General features: G+C 39.8%; 1 protein-coding gene across 3 annotated transcripts in view; it reads left to right on the forward strand.

Moving 5' to 3' along the window:
* The window catches only part of LOC135548802 (glucocorticoid receptor-like), a 95,928-nt gene that overhangs the window by 17,815 nt on the left and 58,653 nt on the right, over positions 1-19,460 (forward strand). The window lies entirely within an intron of this gene.

Below are 19,460 nucleotides of genomic sequence, written 5' to 3' on the forward strand. Positions count from 1 at the left end.
CCATATCTGCCTTGACTCATCAAACCTCCTTCATTACAAACACATGGTCCCCTCTGAGTTCTCCTTGCTCCCAAAAGGCGCATACAAATTCCTCAGGAGTTAGACGCTTTCTTCCTTTACTATCCTTACTCAGGAGCAATAATACTAGGGAGAGGAAGGATGTGACAGTACATCACTGCAAATGTGTGGGTTGATTGACTCCATGTGTAGGCTTACAGCAGCAGATGCTAGAATTAACGGAGTAACCTGTTATTAAGCCCTTGAGCAAACAAGTTTATCTGTGTTTGCTTCAGCTGCTGCTCATTCAGAGATTAAAATGGACACACTACCATAGTTTTGCTGTTAATCCCCATACATCTCTCTCATCCAAGGTCACATTGAGGGCTCATTGTACTTTCTCAGCAAAGTTCTTTGGCATCCACGACATCTGAGTGAGATATACAGTTGAAGTCGGAGGTTTACGTACACCTTAGCCAAATACATTCAAACTCAGTTTTTCACAATTCCATTTAATCCTAGTAAAAATTCCCTGTTTCAGGTCAGTTAGGATTACTACTTTTTATTTTAAGATTGTGAAATGTCAGAAAAATAGCAGAGAATGGTTTATTTCAGCTTTTATTACATTCCCAGTGGGTCAGAAGTTTACATACACTCAATTAGTATTTGGTAGCATTGCCTTTACATGGTTTAACTTTGGTCACACATTTTGGGTAGCCTTCCACAAGCTTCCCACAATAAGTTGGGTGAATTTTGGCCCATTCCTCCTGACAGAGCTGGTGTAACCGAGTCAGGTTTGGGCCTCCTTGCTCACACGCACTTTTTCAGTTCTGCCCACAGATTTTCTATGGAATTGAGGTCAGGTCTTTGTGATGGCCACTCCAATACCTTGACTTGGTTGTCCTTAAGCCATTTTGCCACAACTTCGGAAGTACAATAGGGGCAAAAAAGTATTTAGTCAGCCACCAATTGCAAGTTCTCCCACTTAAAAAGATGAGAGGCCTGTAATTTTCATCATAGGTATACTTCAACTATGACAGACAAAATGAGATTTGTTTTCTCCAGAAAATCACATTGTAGGATTTTTTATGAATTTATTTGCAAATTATGAACTTGTTATCAGTATAAAAGACACCTGTCTACAACCTCAAACAGTCACACTCCAAACTCCACTATGGCCAAGACCAAAGAGCTGTCAAAGGACACCAGAAACAAAATTGTAGACCTGCACCAAGCTGGGAAGACAGATTGGTTTGAAGAAATCAACTGTGGGAGCAATTATTAGGAAATGGAAGACATACAAGACCACTGATCTGGGGCTCCACGCAAGATCTAACCCCGTGGGGTCAAAATGATCACAAGAACGGTGAGCAAAACTCCCAGAACCACACAGGGGAACCTAGAGAATGACCTGCAGAGAGCTGGGACCAAAGTAACAAAGCCTACCATCAGTAACACACTACGCCGCCAGGGACTCAAATCCTGCAATGCCAGATGTGTCCCCCTGCTTAAGCCAGTACATGTCCAGGCCTGTCTGAAGATTGCAAGAGAGCAACTATGACAGACAAAATGAGGGGGGAAAAAAAATCCAGAAAATCACATTGTAGGATTTTTAATGAATTTATTTGCAAATTCTGATTTTGTCTGTCATAGTTGAAGTGTACCTATGATGATAAATTACAGGCATCATCTTTTTAAGTGGGAGAACTTGCACAATTGGTGGCTGACTAAATACTTTTTTGCCCCACTGTATACTTGGGGTCATTGTCCATTTGGATGACCCATTTGTGACCAAGCTTTAACTTCCTGACTGATGTCTTGATGTTGCTTCAATATATCCACACACTTTCCCTGCCTCATGATGCCATCTATTTTGTGATGTGCACCAGTCCCTCCTGCAGCAAAGCACCCCCACATGATGCTGCCACCCCCGTGCTTCACAGTTGGGATGGTGTTCTTCGGCTTGCAAGCCTCCACCTTTTTCCTCCAAACATAACGATTGTCATTATGATATAAATATTTTTCTACCTGTATCCTCCAGCATTTTCACAAGGTCCTTTTGCTGTTCTGGGATTGATTTGCACTTTTCGCACCATAGTATGTTAATCTCTAGGAGACAGAACTTGTCTCCTTCCTGAGAGGAATGACGGCTACGTGGTCCCATGTTGTTTATACTTGCATACTATTGTTTGTACAGATTAATGTTGTACCTTCAGGCATTTGAAAATTGCTCCCAAGAATGAACCAGAATTGTGGAGGTCTACATTTGTTTTCTGAGGTCTTGGCTGACTTCTTTTGATTTTCCCATGATGTCAAGCAAGGAGGCACGGTGTTTGAAGGTAGGCCTTGAAATACATCCACAGGTACACCTCCAATTGACTCAAATTATATCAATTAGCCTATCAGAAGCTTCTAAAGCCATGACATTTTTTGGAATTTTCCAAGCTGTTTAAAGGCACAGTCAACTTAGTGTATGTAAACCTCTGACCCAATGGAATTGTGATACAGTGAATTATAAGTTATGTAATCTCTATAAACAATTGTTGGAAAAATGACTTGTCATGCACCAAGTAGATATCCTAACCGACTTGCCAAAACTATAGTTTGTTAACAAGAAATTTGTGGAGTGGTTAAAAACAAGTTTTAATGACTCCAACCTAAGTGTATATAAATGTCCGACTTCAACTGTAGGTTTTTAATGTACTGTGTAGAATACCTGAAATACTGCACTGAGAGACCACATCCATAATTTTGGAGCTGACTACAACTTTGCACTGATCTGAGTGGTAATTTTTAGATTCCAGGCATTACTTTTTTTGATTCGGGGCTTTTGTATTTTAAGTGGGGATCTGGTGAACAATGCAGTATTTCAACTGCATTTTACAAACGATATAGCCTTTTGAGGAGTACATGGATTTACTGACTATAGGCTGAAATGCTATCTTAAATTAAAAGTAGGCCTTTGCATGATGGCTTGTTTACTGTTGGTTTCAGATTCAAACAAGTAGGCCAAGCCACTCCTACGATATGACCCTCTCGTTATATCCATTTAAATCTTGGATTTTGTCCTAAACTAACATACTATGTTCTCAGTGAAATATTTGGAGATGGTATGATCTCAAAGTGCATAGGGAGTGCAGTGCTGCAACAGACTTTCCCATCAAAAGGAATGTCTGCATAAACTCTTGATAATTGCACAATGTGTTAAGCAAGTTGAGACTCATTCGGGTCAATACGTTTTTCCTTATGACTTCTTAGATGTACAGTATCTCCAATGTGACTTTTTTTCCCCGAAAAGGTTTAAAGGGGCAATCTAGGAATAGTACAATAATTTTTGGATTGAAATTAATGATTTCTTTAACGAACATGTTCAAGGCATGATATTGCATTCTGTGGTAACCATCCTGAGGTTGCTACAACCTTATGAATGAATGTTTACAGTGTAGGTGCATGGGTCAAGAGAATTGAGTAATCAAGGTGACAGGCAATGACACATTCAATACCGCCGTGTACAGTTTCCTGCATCTAGCTATGGTGTAATCATTAGTCCAACAGTTCCAAACAAGTTTCTATTGGACAAATTCAGGTATGTTTATTCCTGTTCTGTTAAATTAAGAAATGTTTTTCAACAGAATCGACGGAATGAATACACCCCTGATCACACGCGAGCAGTTCACTTTCATAGCAGCCACATAAACACAGCATGATCACTGTGTGTGTGTGTGTATACAGTTGAAGTCGGAAGTTTACATACACTTAGATTGGAGTCATTAACTTGTTTTTCAACCACTCCACAATTTTTTTGTAAACAAACTATAGGTTTGGCAAGTCCGTTAGGACATTTTACTTTGTGCATGACACAAGTAAATTTTCCAACAATTGTTTACTGGTGGATTATTGAACTTATAATTGACTGTATCACAATTCCATTAGGTCAGAAGTTGACATGCACTAAGTTGACTGTGCCCTTAAACAGTTTGGAAAATTCCAGAAAGTAATGTCATGCTTGAGAAGCTTCTGATAGGCTAATTGACATCATTTGAGTCAATTGGAGGTGGACATGTGGATGTATTTCAAGGCCTACCTTCAAACTCAGTACCACGTTCATCTGTACAAACAATAATATGTAAGTATAAAAACCATGGGACCACGCAGCTGTCCTTCCGCTCAGGAAGGAGATGCGCTCAGTTACCCCAGCTTTGTCAGGAGGAATGGGCCAAAATTCACCTATCTTAAAAAAAAATTTTGATTGGTGATTTTTGGACATTCCTCCTGACAGAGCTGACCTACGCTAACTGTTCTCAGGCACCACCATGGCGATACCCTACAGAGTGCTGCTGAGGCTGTTGTGGACCATTGCAAAACGGTGTGTTTTACTCAATTATTTGGTGACTTTAGTATAGTTTTATCTAAAAAAACATTATTTTTGTCTCTTTAGATTTTTATGAAATTCACTGAAGATGAATTTCGACAGAGGTTGTAATAGACTGCTGAATAGTGTACAATGAATAACTTTACTATGCCATACTTTTTCTCAAGCATTGTGCGTTTGTATTGATATCGAGTCACTTATTTTGTCAGACTGCCTCTTTTGCTCTTGGTCTAGGGGTTAGAACAGCGGAGGTTAAGAATGTAGGCTAGTTATCGGCCAAGCTGTTTATTCTTTAGCCTGTGTCACAGGGATGGCTTGTTTACGGTAGTGTCTGCTGTCGGTTAACATATGTAATGGAACCACACGATTATCCCCCACTGTGAACACTGCTTTTGTATGTTTTGGAAAACGATGATTAAAAAATATTATTGTATGTCAAAAGATGAAGTGTCAGTCAGGACTACACAAAGCCATGTTCCCTATATTGTTCCAGACATGTGGGAAAGTATGACACCTGATCTGAATATAGGATAAGGTTAATTTGTTGGTTGAGCACTTTATAAACGTTTCTTATCAGATGTGTTTTTGGAATACAAATAGACTGCTTTGTTTGGCCTGAACAGACAAACATTTTTAACTGCTTTAACTAGTTCGTTTGGTATGCGTTTTTATGTAAGGTTATCTTGAAAGCGATAGAATAGGCTTAGTAAATGGCAGAATTGTACGTGGAATAATGTAAAAATGCTATAGTTCAGGGGTCTTCAACCTTGCCCAGGGACCCCCTCCCAGGCAAACCGGAGACCGAGGGACCCCAATCATACATTAGCAAAAACAAATGTATCACATCTTGGCTTCAGGTGAATGATAATGGCAAGGAGATGTAATCAAAAAAATTGTAAATGAATATATTGACCTCCCCAAATTATATTTGGAATAGGAAGTGTATACTCTCAACAGCCTATTAGCTAGAGGTAACTCCAAACACATTTTTGCTAAGGGCAGCTGTTTAGCTGGTTAAAGAAATTTTAGCCATGTGTTGGCAAAGATGTACAGTGGGGCAAAAAAGTATTTATTTAGTCAGCCACCAATTGTGCAAGGTCTCCCACTTAAAAAGATGAGAGGCCTGTAATTTTCATCATAGGTACACTTCAACTATGACAGACAAAATGGGGGAAAAAAATCCAGAAAATCACATTGTAGGATTTTTAATGAATTTATTTGCAAATTATGTTGGAAAATAAGCATTTGGTAAATAACAAAAGTTTCTCTCAATACTTTGTTATATACCCTTTGTTGGCAATGACAGAGGTCAAACGTTTCTGTAAGTCTTCAAGGTTTTCACACACTGTTGCTGGTATTTTGGCCCATTCATCAATGCAGATCTCCTCTAGAGCAGTGATGTTTTGGGGCTGTTGCTGGGCAACACAGACTTTCAACTCCCTCCAAAGATTTTCAGCTGGCAAAGCTCTGGCTTTGCCAGCTGGGCATAGTTTGTGCCTTTTTCAAACTAGTATGCATTTTAATATAATTGTTAGACATGCTGGGAAAAATAATTAACTAATTAACTAAATATATATATATTTTTTTACAAGCCAAAATATTTTGGGGCTGCTAAAATTAAAAATGTATTAGTAGTAATGTGGTATTGTTTTTTTAAACCAAAATATCACAATGTCACCTGTCCCTTTAAGGGGGAGGTTACTGTGGTAGTCACTCTAGTCATGTTTGTGCTTGTGAGAATGAGTCTGACTAGTAGAAGTGGTGTCTTCTCTTCCCTAGCAGTTTAAACTCAAACAAAGAAAAACAACCTAGCTTGTGAACAAAACTAATGTAAATAGCCAAGAAAAGGACAGTCTCACTTCAGTAGACTTTCACTTTAATAAGTAGGTCTTCATGTTTTAGGCTCCAACCAGTATTGTTTTTCTGCTGTTTATCTCTGTGCCACTTTACAGTCCCTGCAAGGTTATATCAAACTAATTTTCTCTTTTGGATCCTCAGCGGTCAGGTCAGTAGCATGTGAATGTAGTTGTCTTTGGCCGATTCCATGAGCCTCTGATCGATCCAGTAATGTTCCAATATAAATAAGGGCCTCTTTACACTACACTACTTTGATTACACAACTAGGTCCAGGAGAGATACTTGTTAGATATTACTGCATGGTCGGAACTAGAAGCGCAAGCATTTTGCTACCCTCACATTAACATCTGCTAACCATGTGTATGTGACAAATAAAATTTGATTTGTGTAGTCTAAAGAGACAGATCTGGATTCAAAACTCTCTTTTAAGCGATATCTACACACCCCCCTTGAGTGGTACGGTGTAAAGACAACAGCTGTCCCACAGCCGATATTAGCTCAAAATGCCGATGTGCAAAACCCATGTCAAAGCTAACGTGCATACCTGTATAACATAGGTACATGACGTAATGACCCCATGTAAAATTTTGCACTACACGTGCAACACAGCATTCCTAACCTAGCCCACGATGTCAGCTTTGTGGATCGAGCAGTCAAGTCGAGCAATTATTTGAAAGAGTAAGAACATTTCAGCTAGACAACTCAAAGGTGAAATCCATTAAAGCCAAGATAATGGAGTTCATTGCCCTTAACAATCAACCGTTCTCTGTCGTGGGTGATGTTGGCTTTCGCCGACTGGTCGAGCACCGGTATACACTACCAAGTGCAAGTTCAGATGTTGCCCAAACGGAGTTACACAGTAATAGCGTCACTGCTATTAGCTTCACGACTGACATTTGGACCAGTGATATCAGCCCCATGAGTATGCTGAGTCTTGACAGCACAGTGGGTCGTCAAGGATTTCGTATTGTTGCTTTGCATGCTCATGAATATGCTGGTTGTCATACCGCTGCTGCCATTTTCAATAGCATTTGAGAACATGAAACATGATCACACCACCTAGCTCCATCTGAACAACTGACTCGAAATAAGCTCATCATCTGCGCCTGCAGCAGACGTGGGACCCTCTGTCATGGAATTGAAATATGGAACGCCATTTAACACTATTTGACGTGTTAAGTAAGCTTGTTGACCAATCAGGACCTGAATATGACTGCACGTCACATTTAACGTGTTCATACATTTTTTACATAGTTACTACACATTGATTACACCATCATTCATATTTCATGTCACAATGATTAACCTCTTGAAACAAGGGGGGCACTGTTTTTATTTTTGGGGAAAAAACATTCCCAAAGTAAACCGCCTATTTCTCAGGACCAGATGCTAGAATATGCATATAATTGACAGCTTAGGATAGAAAACAGTAAAGTTTCCAAAACTGTCTAAATATTGTCTGTGGCCTCCCGGGTGGCGCAGGGGTTAAGGGCGCTGTACTGCAGCGCCAGCTGTGCCACCAGAGACTCTGGGTTCGCGTCCAGGCTCTGTTTAAACCGGCCGCGACCGGGAGGTCCGTGGGGCGACGCACAATTGGCCTGGCGTCGTCCGAGTTAGGGAGGGTTTGGCCGATAGGGATATCCTTGTCTCATCACGCACCAGCAACTCCTGTGCAGTCCGCGACTACAACTACATTGCGTAAGTGGCCAGCTGAGGGCTCTGAGTGATTCTTGCGTAAAAGACAGAGGTAGTCATTTTTCCTCTCGCTCCGACTGAAAAGTCTTGGTTGATATATTATCTAATAGATATTTGAAAACACCTTGAGGATTGATTATAAAAAACGTTTGCCATGTTTCTGTCGACGTTATGGATATAATTTGGACATTTTTTCCGGCGTTGTCGTGACCGCTATTTCCGGTGGATTTCTGAACATAACGTGACCAACAAATGGACGTATTTTGGGTATAAAAATAATCTTTATGGAACAAAAGGAACATTCGCTGTCTAACTGGGAGTCTCGTGAGTGAAAACATCCTAAGCTCATCAAAGGTAAATGGTTCATTTGATTGCTTTTCTGATTTTCGTGACCAAGCTTCCTGCTGCTAGCTGGACATAATGCTATGCTAGGCTATCGAAAAAAACTTACACAAACGCGTGTCTTGCTTTGGCTGTAAAGCATAATTTCAAAATCTGAGATGACAGGGTGATTAACAAAAGGCTAAGCTGTGTTTCACTACATTTCACTTGTGATTTCATGAATATTAATATTTTCTAGTAATATTTTTGGACTGTTGCGCTATGCTAATTAGTGTAGTTGATGACAATTCTCCCGGATCCGGGATGGGTAGTTCCAAGAGGTTATTAAGAACAAATTCTTATTTACAATGATGGCCTATCCTGGCCAAACCCGGATGACGCTTGGCCAATTGTGTGCCACTCTATGGGACTCCCAATCAATCACGTCTGGATGTGATCCAGCCTGGATTCGAACCAGGGACTGTAGTGATGCCTTTTGCACTGAGATGCAGTGCCTTAGACCGCTGCGTCCCTGTGTGTGTGAACTATTTAACTGTACTAGAATGCTTAAAAGGCCACAAATGGTAAATATCGGTTATCAGTATTTTTTTTACTTTTGTTTTTGACGAGCATATCGGATATCGGTATTGGCCAAAAATGTCATATTGGTGCATCAATAGTATTTATGGTATGCTATTAGCTGCATTCACACATTAAGCAGAAATGTGGCTTTGGGTCACACCACATTCAAGGCTAGTGTAAACAGAAAAGCTGCAAATGTTGAAGAGGGCTCTCACAGGGCAGATTTATATTGGTAAAATATGTTCAAACACGCTCTCTGCATGTCATTTTTTTTACAATCCCTCCTGTGAATTCTGAGTTTTGTTGAACCTTGATTCAGACTGGAAAGCAAGATAGTGGAATTTCCTTTCCTGGCCTGATTTCCAGAAGCACTCTAATATTGCACTCAGAACAGAAGAGAGCAAAGTTGAAGGACTAGTGCACATGTGAAAAAAGGATGGTAAATCACCAAGAATTCAATCAAATTATTATACTTCTGGAAATCTGTTTTTAGAGTATTCCTACAAATAGACATTATTGTGTTTCAATGTAATCAGTGTATGAAATTACTTATTTTCAATACAATCTCTTTTTGTGTCAATTTGCTGGGTACACATTATAATTATGCTCCGGTCCCCCCAACCATCCCCTCGGATGAAAATCAGCCCACGGCCGACTAGTGCATGTCTGTGACTGCCTGGCTGTACTCCCCTTGACCCAGATTCCACCATCTGCAGTTTGTCTCACTGTGAATATTCGGTTGATCTCGAAGGAATGCTCTGCTCAACTCCTTGGCTCCATTTGATTGGATTACTCCCGGGTGACGAAGGGTCAAACTGCCAGGGTTAGGGATAGTTCTGGCAGAAATGCGAACAGAATTGGCATCTGCTGTATTTTTCTCACACATTACCTCATATTAACAGTGAAAACATGTTTTTAGACATTTTTACTACTTTTATTGAAAATTAAAGATATTTAAATTAAATAAGTACTCACACCCCTGAGTCAATAAATGTTAGAATCACCTTTGGCAGTCTTTCTGGTAAGTCTAAGAGCTTTCCACACCTGGATTGTGCATCATTTGCAGCAGCCACCATGCTTGAAAATATGAAGTGGTACTCTGACGCGTTGTATTGGATTTGCCCCAAAGATGAATACAAAGTGTTAACTTCTTTCCTGTTTTTTTTTTGCAGTTTTACATTAGTGCCTTACAGGATACATGTTTGAATAGAAGCCTGTACAGAATATTTTAATTCTGTCATTTTGGTTAGTATTGTGGATTAACTGTGGTGGTGTTGCGCCATCCTCAGTTTTCTCCTATCACTGCTAGGGATGCATGATATATCGGTGAACATATGGGAATTGGATGATATTAGCTAAAAATGCCAACATCAGTGTTGGCCCGATTTGTCTAGTTTAACGCCAATGTGCAAAACCAATGTCAAAGCTATCGTGCGTACCTATATGACGCAATGACGCAACGTACAATTTTGCGCTACAAGTGCAACACAGCATTCCTAACCTAGCCCACAATGTCTGCTGTGTGGATCGAGCAGTCAACAAGTTGAGCAGTTACTTGAAAGAGTAAGAACATTTCAGCTCGACAACTCAAAGGCGAAATCCATTAAAGCCAAGATAATGGAATTCAGTGCCCTTGACAATCAACTCTCTGTCGTGGGTGATGTTGACTGGTTGAGCACCAGTACACACTACCAAGTGTGCTATTGTTCAGATGTTGCCCTACCGGAGTTACACAGTAATAGCATCACTGCTATTAGCTCCACGACATGCATACTATGGAATACCATTTGGGTCTTTGTGTGTCAAAAAAGATACAGTAGTACTGTCAAAGCTGAACAAAAAAAGTCTGCGAACACCGGCCACGAACGATGTGTTTACAATATTGCGTTAGTAATAACACATTATTTGTTTGACCACAACTTCTGGGGTAGCTACAGTGGTTCCTCCTTTAAAAGTTGCGCGCTTACACTGCGGGACTTAGAGGTACCCAGCGTCACAGCTTCATTGCTCCAGACCACCACAAGGGGGAGGTAGAGCTCTCAATATGCATTTGGGTACCAAGGTTTTTATGTGACCAATTATATCGAGTGGTTCCAATGACTAATTTGACGTGGGCCAATGGTCCCTGGTGACATCAGCAAATATGGCTGGCAAAAAATTACAGGGTAGCAAATGTATGTAGTTAGAAAAAGTCAAGCAAAACATGTACGGTTGAGAGGAAAATGTTAGTTAATGTAGAGACAAACGATTGATAAAAAGTTAATTTATGAAAATCGCTGTTAAGCAAGATTTTTTTCCCCCAGCCATATCCAAAACGAGGTGTATCAAACTCATTAATTATAGCAAGCAGAGAGCAGGTTTCGAACCCTCAACATCAAGTCCAGCACGCTATCGACTGTGCGCAAATGTATTATTTGGGGTTAGGGCGGATTGTGGCTAAAAGCACTGTTAATTGGAATCTTAATGTGGAAAGGGGAAAAAATATTATTTGTTTTCATAAGCATAGCAGGATGGGCTATTAGCTGAACAATACACTGTTCAACCTTTACTAAAGAATGGTCTTAGCCGAGCTAGGTGTGAAATCCCCCCTCCTCCCTAACTTGCAACAAATCATTTTCGGGACTATCTAGTAAAAGCAGCGGAGATGCGCAATTGGTTTCTAAGAGGAGGATATTCTCCACAATGTGTGGATGAAGCTCTTAATTTGGCATTGAGGAAAACACTAGATGAACTGCTACCAAAGAGACCCGCTAAAGAACACTAATGTTCACAACTACATATACTTTGAACTCGCAAAAAGTGGGAGATGCGGTCAAACACTGGCATGTTTTATTTCCCTGATAAATTGGTCCATGCCAACTGCCAGCCACAAAAGAAAATCACCCAGAATGTTTTGAGATTTTCACCCTCCAGACATTATTTCTTAAAGGTCTTAATGATGAAATGCCTTATGTTGTGAATTTGAACACGAATTATGCCCTTATTGGGAAATCTTTTTGTATCTAAATCCAGCTTTAAACTTCTTCACAACAGTATCTCGGACCTGCCTGGTGTGTTCCTTGTTCTTCATGATGCTCTCTGCGCTTTTAACGGACCTCTGAGACTATCACAGTGCAGGTGCATTTATACGGAGACTTGATTACACACAGGTGGACTGTATTTATAATCATTAGTCATTTAGGTCAACATTGGATCATTCAGAGATCCTCACTGAACTTCTGGAGAGAGTTTGCTGCACTGAAAGTAAAGGGGCTGAATAATTTTGCACGCCCAATTTTTCAGTTTTTGATTTGTTAAAAAAGTTTGAAATATCCAATATCCAAGTTCCACTTCATGATTGTGTCCCACTTGTTGTTGATTCTTCACAAAAAAATACAGTTTTATATCTTTATGTTTGAAGCCTGAAATGTGGCAAAAGGTCGCAAAGTTCAAGGGGGCCGAATACTTTCGCAAGGCACTGTATATTATGTTAAATTCTCTGCTTATGCAGATACGGAATACTATCAAATGCTTCTCAAAGATGCCCTCTGGTGGTCAAACTAGCAATGCCTTGCAGTAACAGAAAAAATGGCGGCGAATTAAATGACGTGCCACAGAATGCTGCGACGCACGCAAGGTGTGCCGCAGTATGATGCAACTTTTAAAGGAGGAACCACTAGCTAGCTGTAGCTTGGTACCTAGCTTGCACTAATACACCCAGCCTGAAAACAATGACCAATAGAAACTGCAGTCATTTTCATTCGTCTTAGCAATGATTTAGGAATCCTTTTAAGTATTGTTGTTCGCTTATTGAAATTGATCTTCAGTTTATGAAAATAAATGGCTAACCAGCTACTTAACCCTGTTTCCCAAAGCTAACGTTATAAGCAGCCAGCTCGCTTGTGAAGCTTGCCACAATGAGGATTAGGCACAATAGTGGAATTTGCTGTTTTCTTTCAATAGAAAAGTGTCATTGACAGTGATGAAAATGAATACAAATAGTAGAATTATGCCATACTTTTATTTTGAAGGCTGACTGCAAAGTCCACTATTGTGGCTAATTCTTATTGTGCCTAGCTTCACATAGATGGGGCTGACCACCATTTAATTAAATAAGAACTTATATATTAGGGCTATTTTAGATGACACCTAGCTGTATAGTTAGCTAGCTAACAATAGCTACTGAAATAGATGTCATTTTGCTAGGATTAGGCACAGTGAATTGTAGGGAAGAACATTTGTTTGCATCCATGAGCAAGCTAGCTTTTGTTTTAATGTGCGCAAGACAACTTTACCAGCATCATAGCATTCGTATCGATGAATCATTGTGATGGTGTCATCAATGAACTCGTTAAATTATGTGATGTGCAGTCATATTCAGGTCCTGATTGGTCAACAAGCTTATTTGACATGTCAAATAGTGTTATTTTTTTGACACTCAAAGACCTAAACTGCGTTCCATAGAAATCCAGGTTGAGAATGAAACAACTGAACAAATGAACAATGAAAAAGCAATAAAGTAAAATAAAAAAATAAACGTATGTTTTACTGGTTTTACTGGTAAATGCCGACAAAATAACCTTTTGGTGTTGTGTGTAACCTTTATTTAACTAGGCAAGTCAGATAAGAATTTGTTATTTACAATGACTGCCTACCCCGGCTAAACCTGGACGACGGTGGGCCAATTGTGCGCCGCCCTATGGGACTCCCAATCATGTCCGGATTTGATACAGCCTGGATTTGAACCAGTGACTGTAGTGATGCCTCTTTCACTGAGATGCAGTGCCTTACACCACTGCGTGTAACTATTTAACTGTACTAGAATGCTTTAAAGGCCGTAAACATTTGAAATATCGGTTATCGGTATTGTGTTTTTTTTGGCTAGGAACTTATCAGATATTGGTATCGGCCGAAAGTGTCATATTGGTGCATCACTACATTTAAACCTTTTTTTGGGTAGACACAAAACTACCTTCATACTTTCATTCATTTACCTGTTACTTTCAGACGAATCCCAGTAGATTGTAGCCCAAACGGTTTGGATGCTATTAAACAGTAGGTGCCACATTGACAGTATCGATTTCAGACGAGTCTACTGACGTGGGGGTCGTATAACAAAACGGGATCTTACATGGTCTGACCAACACCGCTCCAGCTTTGGCACATTTTCAGTGCAGATGCGGAAGTGCAACACTGGCGGATGCGGTGTGTGTATTTTTAACGTATGGATTTTGATTAGGATTTTATGTAACTAGGATTGACACACCAGTGCGTCAATGACTCTAGGGGGTTAAAAAAAATGGAGAACAAGCTGTAAGAATAAAAAACGGTTGTTTTGATGAAGCTGACTAACGCAACCTACAGTAGCAAAAAAACACATACAGTACCAGTAAAGTTGACAGCTACTCATTCAAGGATTTTTATTTATTTTTACTCTTTTCTACATTGTAGAATAATTTTGAGGACATCAAAACTATGACACGATACAAATGGAATAATGTAGTAACCAAAAAATTGTTAAACAAATGAAAATATATTATATGTTCTTCAAAGTAGCCACAATTTGCCATGATGACAACTTTGCACACTCTTGTCATTCTCTCAACCAGCTTCACCTGGTATGCTTTTCCAACAGTCTTGAAGTAAGTCCCACATATGTTGAGCACTTGTTGGCTGCTTTTCCTTCACTCTGCGGTCCAACTCATACCACACCATCTCAATTTTGTTGAGGTTGGGTGATTGTGGATGTCAGGTCACTGACAGTGTCATCAGCGGAGCACCATCGCACCACCTCCTCCATGATTCATGGTGGGAACCACACATGCAGAGATCATCTGTTGACCTACTCTGTGTCTCACAAAGACACGCTGGTTGAACCAAAAATCAGAAATTTGGACTCATCAGATCAAAGGATATATTTATACCGGTCTGTGTTTCTTGGCACAAGCAAGTTTACTTATTGGTGTCCTTTAGTAAGGGTTTCTTTGCAACAATGGTCCATGAAGGCCTGATTCACACAGTCTTCTCTGGACAGTTAATGTTGAGATGTGTCTGTTACTTGAACTCTGAAGCATTTATTTGGGCAGCAATTTCTGAGGCTGGTAACGCTAATGTTCTTATCCTCTGCAGCAGAGGTAACTCTTGGTTCTTCCTTTTCAGTGGCGGTCCTCATGAGAGACAGTTTCATATCGTTTGATGGTTTTTGCGACTGCACTTGATTAACTGACCTTCATATCTTAAAATTATGATTGTCATTTCTCTTTGCTTATTTGATCTGTTCTCACCATAATATGGACTTAGCCCTATTTGGTAAAATACCATCTTCTGTATATCCCCCTATCTTGTCACATCACAACTGATTGGCTCAAACGCATTAAGGAAAGAAATTCCACAAATTAACTTTTACAGGGCACACCTGTTAATTGCAATGCATTCCAGGTGACTACCCCTACACTTATTTTAACTTAATATAATACATCAATAAAATCAATTTAGCCTCAAGTAAATAATGAAACATGTTCAATTTGGTTTAAATAATGCAAAGACAAAGTGTTGGAGAAGAAAGTAAAAGTGCAATATGTGCTATGTAAGAAAGCTAATGTTTCAGTTCCTTGCTCAGAACATGAGAACATATGAAAGCTGGTGGTTCCTTTTAACATGAGTCTTCAATATTCACAGGTAAGTAGTTTTAGGTTGTAGTTATTATAGGAATTATAGGACTATTTCCCTCTACCATTTGTATTTCATTAACCTTTGACTACTGCATGTTCTTATAGGCACTTTAGTATTGCCAGTGTAACAATATAGCTTCCGTCCCTCTCCTCGCTTCTCCCTGGGCTCGAACCAGCAACACAACGACAACAGCCACCATCGAAGCAGCGTTACCCATGCAGAGCAACGGGAACAACTACTAGAAGGCTCAGAGCGAGTGACGTTTGAAACGTTAGCGCGCGCAAACTAGCTAGCCATTTCACATCGGGTACACCAGCCTCATCTTGGGAATTGATAGGCTTGAAGTCATAAACACCGCGATGCTTGACGCACAACGAAGAGCTGCTGGCAAAACGCACGAACGTGCTGTTTGAATGAATGTTTACGTGCCTGCTTCTGCCTACCACGGCTCAGTCAGATACTTAGATACTCGTATGCTCATCAGATTATATGCAACGCAGGACACGCTAGATAATATCTAGTAATATCATCGACCATATGTAGTTAACTAGTTATTATGATTGATTGTTTTTTTATAAGATAAGTTTATTGCTAGCTAACAACTTACCTGGGCTTACTGCATTCGCGTAACAGGCATTCTCCTTGTGGAGTGCAACGAGAGAGAGGCAGGTCGTTATTGCGTTGTACTAGTTAACTGTAAGTTTGCAAGTTTGGATCCCCTGAGCTGACAAGGTGAAAATCTGTTGTTCTGCCCCTGAACGATGCAGTTAACCCACCGTTCCTAGGCAGTCATTAAAAATAAGAATGTGCTCTTAACTGACTTGCCTCGTTAAATAAAGGTATATAAAATAAAACAAATCTGCGCCCAAAAATAGCGATTTCCGATTGTTATGAAAACTTGAAATCTGCCATCTTGATTAATCGGTCGACCTCTAATCTATACTTGGATACAATAACTGTTTGACCTACGCTTTATAAGACAGCATTGACAGTAATCTGATAAATAGTACAAGTTATAATTTACATTACGACAAGGAATGTAACTGTTAGGCCTATTATGATGTGTGAACTGTATCTGAAACGGCTAAATGTGTTGTTGACTAGGGCCAGGTAGCGGAACATGAGGGTTGAGTTGTGACCTGGAGGTTTTGAGTGATCTGTTTGTGCCTCTGCATTTGTTTTTGGATTTGCTTTCTGGCTGCTGGGCATGGCATCAAGGCAGCAATACCTGATTCAAAGTGTTCCATTCTCACGCTGCAGGGCTCAGGATGGCGGACTGGCTCCTTTATGTCTCTTTCAAGTGCCCCTATGTCGTTCTTGTAATCACTAATATTCAGCCTCCCTCCAAAAATTGTGAAATATGGTTTTTATTTATATTCTGTATTGATTATACTGTAAAAGAAATGGAATAATTCTTGACAAACACTACTGCTACATTTCAGCAAGGTCTTCGTTCACACATGATTGGCATGGTTGATTTGTTGTCACGCCCCCTCGGCGGTGTATTTTTATAAGCTGTTTCTGAACCTGTCTGACACAATGATTAACAGAGCTCTTACTCTATACTCTCTCGCTCCTTCTCTTTGACTGGTTTGCAGGTTGAAATGTTGTACTTTCTCCATTTCAATCTTTACGCTCCATCCATTCTGTATGGGGTTAATATTTACAGATTTTGGAAATTCCTACACTGACCTCCAAGATGTTTTGCAAATAAAGTTCTACTTGTTTTGTACACAAATATATTAGCTGCCAGTTAGCATTTAGTGAACAGCAGGTCTCTCTACACTTAATTAAGCAGGTAAAGGGTTTAGGATTACGACCGAAATATGACATTTCAAAGTAGGACTAGTAGGCAGTTTTTCCATGAATTTTCCATGCTATTTTATGTCCATCAGATGTTCCCGCCAGCATAGATCTAATTAATATCACTGGAAATGTTTACCACTCTCTAAAACCAAGCTATTGAAGTGCTTTAATGTTTTATATTGGTTGATTCACATTAGTCTGATCATAATTTAAATGAACAGCAAATTGCTCCCTCAGATAAATAGAATTGGCATCAATCTGGAATAAGGTTGTATGATTTTATAAAAATATATATTTATAAAAAAGTGTATTCCTCTGACCTCTTGAACTTTCATGTATGGCAGAGTCCTACAGTATGTCTGTCAGCTTTTGCACAGTTGCATAGCTAGAATACCAGAACCACAATACTCAGTCAGTAGTACCTATGCCTAAAAGGTTTATAGACCTAGGTCTACATAAAATCCATCTTAGGTAGACACAGGTGTAATTCAAGCTACTCAAATTACCATAGACTTCTGATTTAATCAAACGTTCCTGCTATCATTTGCGAGACAGACAAAGTGTCTAGTTTATTAACGGCTGCATATCTCAAAAACATGCTTGGCAGGTTCTGTGGTTTCAGGTTGTAAATCTATCACGAGTTAGTTTTACCCTAAGGATGAACACATCCCTGTTTTGCTGATTTAGGCCTGTACTGGCTATGTACTGCACCTCATTTTGTGTTTCTGTTGGATAGCCAGAAGCGCATAGATCTGTGTCAAGCTGCACTAACAAACAAATTCTGAAAGTCAGTCATGTTATACACCTTAATGGAAGCCATGCCTTTTATCTCACACAGGTGTAGAAAGCACAACGCATTGGCTTAAAAGCTAACGCAGTAGGTGCCAATTACAATGTTGTGAATTTTTGGGGGCTTTCAGAATGAAGTTTTGATTGTCCAATGATCGTTGCAATTCTCACACCTGCCGAATGTCATCACACTTAGACTCCGACAGTTTTCAGTTATTTTTTTTAAGCACGTCAGCAGTTGGCCTACTCGTGGTTGTAATTTGTTGGAGTGCTGCCCTGTGCCTTTCTAAACCACTCTTGGTGGCGAGACTCTCAACAGGCCTCTAAGCCAAGTCAGACTGGTTACCTTGATCCCCTAAACAGGGTACCCCAGGGAACCTCACACCATTCTCAAATCCTGGCATTCAAGTAGCTTGAAGATTGATTTGTTTCAACACTTTCTCTACCTTGGTGGATATTTAACCCCTTTTGCCCCCCCCATGTGGCAGATTTTTTTTAACCCTTCTTTGAAGGACTCAGGGAGGATACACTTGTACTTTCTTAGCCCAAAGGACGCTATCAAGCAGGGGAAGACAGTCTTCCATTTGCCTACTAACAAATTGACAGTCCTCGACCACTTATCGGTTTCCGCGTCACGGAGAGAGGACAGTCTTTTGCCCAAATGAGAACCCCCCCATGTCTTCATAACAGGAAAATATATATGAATGAGTTTGGTATCATTTTAAATGCTTCCAAACAGGGTTGTCAAACCATTTTTATTTTATTTATTAAAACATATTATGTTTATGCTGTAGTTCAGACCCTATTTTACATAATCTGAGGTGTTTGTGTTATACCTTCCATCGGTTGAGACACCCTGTATTAATGAGAATGCTGTAAGTGTCAAGTGTTTCTGCTGATTTTAATGTACTAAAATGGGAATATTATTTAAATGTCATCTTTGAAATGCACAAAGATGGATGGCAGTCCACACATCAGAGAATGTTGACTTGAATGGGAGTACTACTGTGAAATCTTCCGTAAGAAACCTATTGAAATCATATACTGAACAAAAATATAAGCATTACATGTGAAGTGTTGGTCCCATGTTTCATGAGCTGAAATAAAAGATCCCCCAATTGTTCCATGGCACAAAAAAAATGTGTAAAATGTTGTGCACCCATTTGTTTACATCCCTGTTAGTGAACATTTCTCCCTTGTCAGGTGGATGGATTATCTTGTCAGGTGTGGCATATCAAGAAGCTGAATAAACAGCATGATCATTACACAAGTGCACCTTGTGCGGGCTACAGTAAAAGGCCATTCTAAAATGTGCAGTTGTCACCCAACACAATGCCACAGATGTCTCAAGTTTCAACGGAGTGTGCTATTGGCATGCTGACTGCAGGAA

The sequence above is a fragment of the Oncorhynchus masou genome, chromosome 11 (genome assembly GCF_036934945.1).
Source record: "Oncorhynchus masou masou isolate Uvic2021 chromosome 11, UVic_Omas_1.1, whole genome shotgun sequence".
NCBI lineage: Eukaryota > Metazoa > Chordata > Actinopteri > Salmoniformes > Salmonidae > Oncorhynchus > Oncorhynchus masou.